The sequence below is a fragment of the Euprymna scolopes genome, chromosome 23 (assembly GCF_053919585.1).
Source record: "Euprymna scolopes isolate OS-2025 chromosome 23, ASM5391958v1, whole genome shotgun sequence".
NCBI lineage: Eukaryota > Metazoa > Mollusca > Cephalopoda > Sepiida > Sepiolidae > Euprymna > Euprymna scolopes.
In genome coordinates this window covers 68,354,197-68,364,196 of record NC_136504.1, presented here as the reverse complement: position 1 = coordinate 68,364,196, position 10,000 = coordinate 68,354,197, and the positions used below count along the sequence as shown (strand labels likewise).

The 10,000-nt window shown below is 36.1% G+C and overlaps 1 long non-coding RNA gene across 1 annotated transcript in view; it reads left to right on the top strand.

Annotated features, from left to right (window-relative positions):
* The first annotated feature begins 2,023 nt into the window (after positions 1 to 2,023).
* LOC145245980 (uncharacterized) overlaps positions 2,024 to 10,000 on the top strand; it is a 119,347-nt gene continuing 111,370 nt past the window's right edge. The window contains exon 1 of the long non-coding RNA XR_013863057.1: positions 2,024 to 2,915. This is a non-coding gene — a long non-coding RNA (uncharacterized LOC145245980). The remainder of the gene's footprint in view (positions 2,916 to 10,000) is intronic.

Here is a 10,000-nt window from a genome sequence, read left to right as displayed (position 1 = left end):
CATCATCATCATCATCGTGAAATATAAAGGTCGATTAATTGAAAGCGTTGTTCTACGGTTAGTGTACAAATAAATCTTTTATATTTTAATATGAAAAGATTCAATCCGAAAAGATCGAATCCTGTACGGAATGAACACTGTTGCTTGCGGCCCATCGAATCGGTGGTGACGTTTTCAAAAACTTCACGGGGAAGGGGCTATGTAATTAGCTACACCGAATTCAAATCTTATCGGGTCAACTTACAAGTCAAGCTGGATTTCTAATAAAGGTGTACTCTAAATTAGGAGAAACATTTTGATTGCCTTAGTCTAGAAGGGTTCAGCATCTCTGACCGGGGGATAGAAAGGATGAAGCGTAATATTAGAACAGGTACTACACTTTGCTCTTATAAAAGTTCCTATATTTTTGTATGGATCGACTTGCGTTCGGCTTCTCTGTCACAGAAGCTCGTCTTTCTCTACTCTATCGTTATTTCCATTGTAGATGCTCGGCTGAGCTCCAATGCCTCCAATGGTTCCTCTCATTCGCAGCAAGAATTCATCTTTTTATCACAGCTGCAAAGAACCTATCGCTCATCCTATGTATGCATAAAACCAAATGGAATCACTATGAACAGATTTCCTCTCCAAGGAATTCCCATATGTAGAACATATTATCACTAGACTAATTCCCTGAAGACCACAACGTGGTTGTCGATTAGTCCACAAATACTTGCCGAGCCTTTTGTCAAAATTTGTCCATTTTGTTCATCTTTTTTAATGCGCTCAGAGATATTGCCAATCCAATTAGAATAAATCTCGAGTGGCTTTTCTTTGTTTTGGCTCATAATATAAAAATGAAATGTTTACAATAGTTTTGTGTTTTGTCACTAATGTTTCTTTGTTTACAAATGAGTTAGCATTTATCAAAGTTAAAAGTAAATTGAGGATAAGAGATGGATGAGATGGATTGAATGTAAGTTGAATGATGAAGAATATTATGAGAAGATTGAAAAAAATAAGATGAATGCAATTTGATGATTTATGAAAACGGTTTATAAGTATTTGTTTACGTTATGAGTTGGAGACGACCATATTGTAGACCGCAGGGAAGTTTTTGAAATGAAACTCTGTTCATGTTTGACACACAGACAAAGAAAGGGGGCATTTTTGTAAGCGGTAGAAGAGGAGGTCTTGCTGTGAATTGAGGAAGTAGAAATTGAAGTTTAGACATAAAAGGGTTGATATGCCGCAAAACGAACAAAGCAAACTAATCAACAAATCATTTATACAAGAGCATACTAATGAATACAACGACCCTTTGCCAGACTAGTTAGGCATGTTTCGGTGTTTCGCTGCCGATAACCGTAGTTGCGCGCACACACGGACACGCGCACACGCACACCCTTTCCACTATCTAATAAGTGAAAAATATACACAATTACCAAATGCAAAATCCCTCTCCTCCAATTCTCGATCTCTTTCCCTTCTTCTGTCTCTCTCTCTCTCTCTCTCTCTCTCTCGCTCTCTCGCTCTCTTTGTGTCTCTCTCCTTCTCTCTCCCTCTCCCTCTTCCTCTCCTTCTGCCTGTGTCTGTATCTCTCTTGCGTACCTGAATAGTACGAGCGCCCATGTGCAACGGGCAACGCATGTAAATTATTCGAAGGATAAATAAAGCTTCTTTCTTAACTATGCGAAGACATACGCGCACACATGCATACACCCGCAACCGTAAACACACACGCACGCGTAATACACGCATCTACACACACACACACACGCACATAATACTGGGATCAGTTTAATAAAGTTGAAAATTACAAGCGCAACATTCTCCCCCGTTCTCTTCCCCCCCTCTCTCTCTCTCTCTCTCTCTCTCTCTCTTTATTTTCTGCGATTAATTTTGCGCACCTGCACGCGTGCGTGCGCGCACTGATGTGCTTGTAACTTAGTTGAATTACTAAATTATGCATTTATAATTTACCTTAATTCAACTCTTCTTGTTCTTAAGAAACCGTCCAGCCGGCAACATCTAAACTCTATCCTCCCCCATACATATGCAAGCTATTAAAAGTCGCGTTTGAACTAATCTTCTTGCATAATCATATAATCACCAGTCACCACACTTTACAAGGGTCTCAGACTCTCTTTACAACTTCTTAAGAAGTCAAACTTTTAGTATCCCAAAATTGTTTATTTCCCCGGTTTCCTACGGCAGCAAAGTTAGACACAAGGACAGTTTATATCGGAAGAATACTATTTCCTCTCCAAAAATTGTGTACTTTGAAAGTTTGTAAAAACGTTGTTATGATATGCATTTCCCGATGAAACCGACATTAAACCACCACTGGTGGACACCCTCCTAGGATCGCACGGAAAAGGTACTACACTGATCCGAAATCGAGGACCTTAGATCAGGATTTTCTTCGGAAACTGTTCGACTTCATCTGCGTTCGTTAGCACTAGCAGCGAAGTAACGGAACATTAACACCACGACCAGCAGCACCAGACCACCAGCACTCCCTCGCAACTAGCATTATCATCATCATTATCATCATCACTATCACTGTTGCCGTCATGATCATACTCCAGTAGTAGTAACAGCAGTAGTATTGTTCATTATAGTAGTCGTAGTAGTTTATGTCGCCGTCATCCTAGTAGCAGTGGTAGTAGTAGTAGCAATTGCGGTGAGTAGTAGTCTAAATGAGGGGCCGTCGCTTTATCAGAAAGCGCTTAGACGATGGCAGAATGTGGGAAGCCGAACTCTTAACGATGGACTAAGACTATCAAATCATTGGAATAGTTTTACACGGGGATTTTCTTATACAAGACCATATTTCTTTTTTTTTTATTTCATTAAGAAAAAAAAAAGAACAAAGGAAAAAGAACAAGAAAAATCACAGAAGAAAAAAATACAAACATGACAACTTCAACAAGGTGAGATTTTTGTTGGAAATGTTTTTCTGTTACTTTAAATATTCCCTTGAATTTATTTTCATAAAAATACGCCGTTTTTTTTTGTTTGTTTGTTTGTTGTTTTTTTTTGTTTGTTTGTTTTTTTTTGTTTTTGTAAATATCTGTATTGATAAAACTACCAGATAAGATCACGTGTCCGTATGTTTCAGTGTTTTTCACACATATACGTAACACGTTAAATTATTTTTTCATATTTACTATTAATCGAATATTTATTGAAGTCACAAAATAGTGCAAAGAAAAATTGAAACCTTTTTTTAATCCTATTTTTTAAAAAATTGTAAACACGGCTTAATTTTTTTTTTTTTTTTCTTTTTTTCTACTCCCTCCACTTTGCCAACGCCGGTTCAATATAGCCGTAACTTATAACACGTTTTTTTTTTCTTTAATGACATTGTAACTGCAGACACATTCCCTTTTATTATGAAGATGAAGTCCAAACTTAAATCGGTGCTTTGATATAACAGTGATGCATGAGAAAATTAATGTTTTCTTTTTATCTATAGGTGCTCATACCAACCCTTTTTACGTTTAAACTAATTAAAGCAAGGAATTACATTCTTTCTCCACGTTAAAAAACGACCCTGGTGTCTAACTCTGCCCCGTGGGGAGGCATTGTAAATAGGTACATTCTATTCGGCAGTTTAAGGGCTGTAAAACTGCTTTCTAATCTGAAGTGTCACTCTATTAACAAAATGTTAATAACAAAAATTGGCCGACATATACTTACTTTGTGGGACTTTGAAAGTGGTTTTTGGAAACTAAACTGTCGAATAGAGTTTAATTTCTTGCTTGGGTTAAAATTTAAGGGCAAAGTTCAAGTATTATTGTTCGATTGTATTCCTACACTAAAGGAGAATATTCTTCACGCATCTCTGTTGTATCAAAGAGCACACAAATCGAATGTTAAATTTTTATATTAATCCAATGTGACTTTTTCGATATTTAAATACTGAGTGCACTTCCTCAAAACGTCAACAACAAAAATTGTTAGAATTGCCGATCGGTTTAGTAAAGTTTCTGTTTACTTACGTTCCCTCCCCACGAGAACAGATACGGTTTTTAATGTGTGGAAGACCCTGCTCCCCAAAAAGGGCCACTATGGATTTAGACAAAAAAAAAAAAATTAACCGAAGACAGAAAAGATAAAATGTAATATGGGAACAGAAACTACACTTTGCTCTTAGCCAAAGGCGAAGTAAAGGTCATTGATTTGGTAAAGTTGATCGATAAAATATTTGTTAAAGTAATCAATATTCAATAATTACTTATTGAATGGCGGGGAAGGAGTGTGGGTTTCGAATATTGATCCAAACAATTTTTGCGCATCTAGTTTGTAAATCTATCGCAAAAAGTTTTTGAAAAGTTAATTTTTATTTCAAGTCGAAATTGTATATTTTCTGATTCACTTTTTATTTCATTTTAGAAACACTGTAATTTTTTCGTAATTCCGCTTAATTTCAAACTGATTTCGAATCCTTAAAAATTACTGGAAATGTTTGTGCGCTTAATTGCTCATCTGATTCGTTCGTGTTGTTAAAAAACGAAAAAAAAGCAGAATGATTTGTATTTATCCGTTTTAGTTCGTTTTTCATCCGAATTTTCGCAAAATTGGTTCATTTAGTTTTTGACGAAATTTTGAATAAACACAGAAAAATTAACGGGTTAAATGTTCTGCAGAAAACTCTGGCTTGATTCACACGGAGTTAAAGTAGTCAAAAACTGCCATTTTTTTATGTGTTTTGTTTGGGTTTTTTTGTTTGTTTGTTTCTTTGGGATTTTTTGTTTCCTTGTATGTTTGCTTGTTTATTTGTTTGTTTTTTCGTTTTGGGTTTTTTTATTTTGGGGAGGGGTTGTTTTTCTTATTTATTTATTTATTTTGCCAAAATGTTCTTCATAAGATTTTGTTCAAAATCTATCAAAACTGCAAGCAAATGGTTGTTTACATGAAATAAGTATAAGTGCCTTGCCTCGCTAAAAACTTCAGGTTCACTCACTTTAAGAAATGAAAAAAAAAAAAACATCCAAATGAAGTTCCTTACGACGTGATACTGCACTAATGATCATATTGCAAACTGCATTATCGACCCTCGACCTCCCACCCCCGGGTGATAAAAATGACGCTCAAATGCAACTTTATACAAATAGATTTTTCTTAAATATCTTTCTTTTTTTTTTTTTTTTTTTTTTTTTGCGCAAGAGCATCATCAAAAGTTGCGATTTTCTTTTACATTATTCCGATCGTAATAATCGCAGATGAACCAACAATCGTGCACTTGCTTTTGTCTTTTTGTACACAACTTTCATTTCTCATCGATAGTTTAAAAGTTTGTGCACGTCATCCACAGACTCTTATAAATGTGTGTGTGTGTGTGTGTGTGTGTGTGTGTGTGTGTGTATTTAATATTGAGAATTTCTTTCTACTAAGAAGCAGCTTGATACATAACTTACACACACACATATACACATACGGCATAATCACGTTGACACACCGGTTCTCGTCAGATCATAGAAGTTAAGTAACGTTGATCCTGACTAGTACCAGATGGGTGACCATCTAGGAATTCTAGGCGCTGTATGTGCTCTCCGTTTATTTCGGAATTTGTTTCCAGTCGTTCTGAACCTTTACTTGCCACTGATATTTAACAATGCCGATTCAAGGCGGTGTGGTTGGAGATTGCGCAACTTTTTTTTTTACAAAATTCCATGTGGAGTAGGTATTTATAGTCTGTCAAGACTAAAACGAAGCTACGAGAGAGAGAGAGAGAGAGAGAGAGAGAGAGAGAGAGAGAGAGAGAGAGAGAGAGAGAGAGAGAGATCAATTTACGTGGTCGCCAAACTGGATATGTTAATGTTTAGGACAAATGGTCTTTTAAAAACAGAAGTTCTCATCAGACGACAATAGATGGTTATATATATATATATATATATATATATATATATATGGAACGTAATTTATTTATTTTTAATAGTTGCATATTATTTATTTTGGAATTGAAACAAGAAACTCAAGTCATCATTCGAATTCAAATTTTAATACATGATCAGAAACACCCACCACCACAACCTGATTAAAAATATTCGGTTGCATTTTGTTTGAATGTTAATAAATAAAATGCCAGGTGTTCTTGAGGTTTTATGCCGAATTGTGCTTTTTGTATAAAATTTGTAGATTGCTTTGGATCTAAGAAGCTAAGAACTATACACCCCTCCTTTTTTTTCTTCATTTAGAAAATGTTAGTGGTTAGGTTCGACGTCACTTAACTTCTTACAAGAACCGTATGCTGTTAGCAGACAAAATGATAGTGAAAGAAGTTGGTTAGTTCTTGATTTTACGTTTATTGTAGCTGTTTTGTATTTGCCAAACTTGATTTATTTTGTATTTTTCAAACTTGATTAAAATTACCCAAGTTTAACACGAAACTAAAATTGCCTGTGCACGAAGTAAATGCCTTGAAAATCAGCGTTTGCAAATCTGGCGTTTTTAACTCACGCGTACAGCGAACACTGGAACCCCGTTCTCGACCACCCGTGAGTTATGCACAACTGTGGCTCCTTGCTAAACTACCGTTGTCAAAATGGACAACGACAAAACAGAGGTTATCCTCTATAAAATGCTTATATTTCTCAATATGAGAAACGTGAAGTTGCAATACACTCATTTAAGGAAGAAAAAGCTTTCTATTGAGAATGTTCAGCCGTATGCGAAAACTTTGAGTGTTCGTCAGATTGGGTGTAAGTATCACTTTTCGTTAGCAGCGAAATGCAACGAGTTCGAACCGGAGTACACGCCACAATGAAGATTCTTCGCATCGGTAGACTTTTTCGTTTTTCAATGCAGTTAATCATTTTTACCAGAGAATCCACACCCACGTCTAATTCATGTTTGTTTTTTAAAAGATTTTATTGCATGAGTTTTCCGATAAAGTTTGCATCGAAAACTGACGTAAAATTTTAACGCGCGCGCGCGCGCGTGTGTGTGTGTGTGTGTGTGTGTGTGTGTGTGTGTGTGTGTGTGTGTGTGTGTGTGTGTATTTTCATCTCAAATAAAAGCCTTTATCGCTGGTATAAAATATTTGTAAAAAGTTATTAGAGGAATAATTATTTGCTTAGCTGCAATATCTCATAAGAGTTTAATTTCCTTTCAATTTAGGTAAAATCTACTTTAGGATCTTATTTTAAATTGTCAGACGTATTCTTGACATTTTGACTAGGAACAAAATGTAGTATCTGTGGCATCAGCCACACTTCATTTTGTCTCTCCTCTCTTCGTGAAGGAAGAATCCTGAAGACTGTCAATTTTGGCCAAATCCAGAGTACTTCTTTTGAATGAGCTGGATTTCCCCCACATTTAACGCCGACCTTGTGTCTTACTCTGCACTCGTGGGGGAGGCAATCAAATGGGGAGAAACTTACCTTTCCTTTCAAATGTTTATTACTCCATAGTTTTCAACGAAACGGTTCTGACTATTACTGATCCGCACCACACTTTCACATTTTAAAATAAATAATTTTCAGAAGAAGGTTCAGTTTTCTATTTTAACAAATCTTCGCGTGCACCTGTTTGTTGTTTTATTCCGTCCCTCCAGGCATTATCTCCTCCTTTGTAAATTTGTATGAACTGACTCGGGTTTAGCACAAAGCCAAAACCGCGCGTGTACAATGAAAACGAGACGAATGTCTGGAAAATCAGCATTTGAAAGTTAGACTTTTTAAATTGATCCACACGCAAGCAACCGTAGGTTACGCTTAGGGTAAAGTGATAAAATTGTTTTCAACTCAAAGAGTCGTTTTGAATCAAACAAACCTCGCAAACTTTTTAACAATTGAAAAGTTTGTTTTAGAAGATACAAATTTTTTAAAAAAATGTAATCTAAAAAGATGGTATCAAATTTCTAATAAACAGTAAGATTTCTTTTTATTTTATTAATTTTTTTAATGAAATAAAAAAGAGGCTTGTAAGCATACGTTGGTCCCCTAATGTTTTGAGTCTTACTTAATTTTAATTCGTGTTCAATTTTTTCTAAACTTTTTAATTTCTTTTCTAAATGTTTTGAGTCTATTTCAAAATGTTCATGTTTTACTTGTTTACTTGCTTTTCATTTTTATCACTTTAACTTTCGTGCATAGCTATTTAATTACTGGCCAGGTTAATTTCGAAAACGCATTGCGTCAGTTCAGGGAGCCGTCGTCGACTAGGGAACCGAATGTGGCTCGCTCTCTCTCCTGCATCAGTGCATCAGCAATCTCTTCTCTCCGGCAGAACCGACGCAATGTCATCGCATGACCCAATACCCCACACACCGACATTGTTTCCTTAAGAAGGCGAAACATTCGAACATCGAGTCGCTCTTTCTTTCGGTTTCTTTGAACTGTTTTTCTATTGTAAAAATATCAGAAATATCCATTCATCGGTGATGAACATTAAAGTAATTAATATTTTAATTCACAAGATTCTTTGTGGACGTTTTGTTCGATTGAAGATACCGCCGTAAAATATGGAACGAAGTGAGAGCGCGCATGTGTCTTTATCTATGCATACTTTTATTCCATTTAAGCGTGTGTGTGTGTGTGTGTGTGTGTGTGTGTGTGTGTGTGTGTGTGCATATTTTTACTTCTATTCCATGTAAGTGTGTGTGTATGTGTGTGTACATGTCTTTTATTTCATTTTGTGTGTGTGTGTGTGTGTGTGTGTGTGTGTGCGCGCGCGTGCACGCGCATATTTCTACTTTTTTTTTCATTTTCTTTCTTGGAAAATTGTAATGCTGGGTATGGAGCAACCAAACCAGCTGCCAACATTCCCCTGTTTTTATTGAAACCAACCGAGAGCTCTTTTTAGTATCCTCGCTGTTCCCTTAAGTGCAATTTTCTGGATCTTTTTTGCACTTGGTTCACCAGGAATATTAGTTAGATAGGACTTCAGGTTCTTCTTCATGCGCCCTGTGGCACCTATAATAATTGGTGTGTGTGTGTGTGTGTGTGCGTGCACGCGCGTGTTCATATTTTAATATCATTTGCTTGAAGTATTTTAGAAATTGGCCTCTTCCTGGGCCTAACACTTGGTATCTATTTGAGATAGAGTACTTATATATGTGGGATGAAATATCCTCATGTCACTTTACTTGAAAATAGTGTTTAATAGCTAATTCAAACTCGCTTAATTCAGTTGTGAGTATGTACATACTTTTATTTAATTTAAACGTGCGTGCGTGTGTGCGTGCGTGTGTGCGTATATGTATGTTATATGAGTTTGTGATGTGTGTGTGCGTGCGGAATCTTCGTGGTTGTGCGTTATTTTTATGCTTATATCTTATACGTTCTTCTTTAGTTAATGCGGGCGTCATTCCGCTGATGCGCTCGTCGTCGCTTGACGCATGCGTCTGCGTGCGCCATTCTGTGTGCGGGTCTTGTGCGTCGTTCGCACTTATACCTGCGTCTTTTTGTCAGTAGATGCGCTAGATTTGCCATGTGTGCTGGCTTATATATACGTACTCTAACTAAATTACCTGTCGTATCTGTGTTCCCGAAAACTCATGAACTTTAAAGCCTGCTTACGAAAGTCCCCCGGTCATTTAAGGGCAGGACTTTTAAAATCCTCAGCATAAATAACTTTGGGCGAAAAAGTACATTTTTGTTTTATTTACGGTTGGTTTATTATTAGTAGTAGCAGTAGTAGTAATATATGACGAATGAACAAGCATTACATTGTCTCCCAATGGAGATAATGCCTGGGATAGTGGAGCATATACTACCACCCCCTCTGAATCATGCATTGAAAGGCAGTACAGTATCCTGAAATTAATTGAACATTCAAAAAATAGTAATAGTGTAATTCGTCTTCCGACAGCAAATTTGTATTATTAATGCATTATTTAAACTTTTATTTACTCATAATTGAAATGTTAAAAAAAGAAAATTACCGATTTTAATCCGAAAAAGCAAGTGTTTGTGAAATAAAAAATACATTTTATTGTTTTTGTAGTGTTTAATAGAGAATTATCATTGTTTCTCTTGATTTGAGAATGAGCATTTACTTCGAAATTCAA